We start from the raw sequence: 1,716 nt of genomic DNA on the forward strand, positions 1-1,716 counted from the left end.
TGTGCAGGAGGCAGCTGATCGATGTTTCTCTCTCATCGATGTTTCTAACTCTCTATCTCTCTCCCTTTCTCTCTGTAAAAAATCAATAAAAATATATTAAAAAAAAAAAAAGAAAAGTATGTCTGTTCTCCAGTCCTTGGTCAGATTTCCATAGATGTCACGTTGGTTGATAGTGTTATTCAAGTACATATTCTATATCCTTGCTGATTTTCTATCTGGTTGTTCTATTCATTAATGAGAGTGAGGTATTGATATCTCGAATTTCTCCCTGCAATTCTGTTCATTTTTCTTTTATGTATTTTGCAGATCTGGTTTTATGTTTCATGTTTATAATTATTCTATGTTCCTGATTAATTGATTCCTTTATCATTATTAAATGCATTTTTTTACCTCCTTGTTATCTGATATTAATATAGCCACTCCAGCTCTCTTATGGTTACAATGGCCCTTGTATATCTTTTTTCGTTACTTTTACTTTATTTATTTTATCAAATCTAAGGTGTTGCTTGTAGACACCTTATAATTGGATCTTGGGGGTTATTTTGGGGGAGGTTATCTAATCTGCAAATTTCTGTCTTTAGATTGGGATGCTCAGACCTTTCACAATTAATGTAATTATTCTTGTGATTTGATTTGCACTTTTGGGTTTTTTTGTGTGTTTTTTTAATATGATTTTTTACAGAGAGGAAGAAAGAGAGAGAGATAGAGTTAGAAACATCGATGAGATAGAAACATCGATCAGCTGCTTCCTGCACATCTCCCACTAGGGAAGTGCCTGTAACCCAGGTATATGCCCTTGACCGGAATCAAACCTGGGACCTTTCAGTCCGCAGGCCAACACTCTATCCACTGAGTCAAACCGGTGTAGATACATTTACATAATAGCCCTGAAGTTAACACATAGAAATGTGGCTTCATTAATGAGAAGAGATAAAGAGAAGAAATATTAAAATATGTGTGAAAAGGTAAACACAGACTCAAAGCAAAATTAAACAAAAAATGCTCTTTTAATTTAGTAATAATGTTACTGGAATCTGTAAAGAATAACATTTGAGCAGAGACAGGTAAGATTTATTTATTCATTCATTCATTTATTTATTTACTTTTGTTAATTCTCACTGGAGTATAGTTTTTCCATTTATTTATTTATTTATAATCCTCAGCTGAGAATATTTTTTTCATTGATTTTTAGAGAGAATGGAAGGGAAGGATTAGGAGAGAGAGAGAGAGAGAGAGAGAAGCATCAAGGTAAGAGAGACACATTGATTGTTTGCCTTCTGCATGTCCCACAACGCAAACCGGCTGGGACTGGGCATTGAACCTGCAACCTAGGTATGTGCTCTTGACCGGGAATCGAACCCAAGTCCCTTTGGACACCGGGCCGATTCTCTAACCACTTAGCACACTAGCCAGGGCTTTATCGTATATTTTTAAGTTACTTTCTTAATGGTTACTGCAGAGGTAATACACACTTAATTTATTATTATCTATTTAGATTAATACTAACTTAATTTCAGTAAAACATAGAAACTTTGCTCTAATATAACTCTATTCCTTCCCTTCATGTTATTTTATATATCTCAGGTATCTTTATATTAATAATTAATATTATGTATTATTAGTTATATTTATATTACATAATATATTAATGGTCATTATTACATATGTCACATGAATGTTATAACCCATCAATATAGTTATAATTATTGCTTTATA

This window comes from Myotis davidii, unplaced genomic scaffold (genome assembly GCF_000327345.1).
Source record: "Myotis davidii unplaced genomic scaffold, ASM32734v1 scaffold290, whole genome shotgun sequence".
Classification (NCBI taxonomy): Eukaryota; Metazoa; Chordata; class Mammalia; order Chiroptera; family Vespertilionidae; genus Myotis; species Myotis davidii.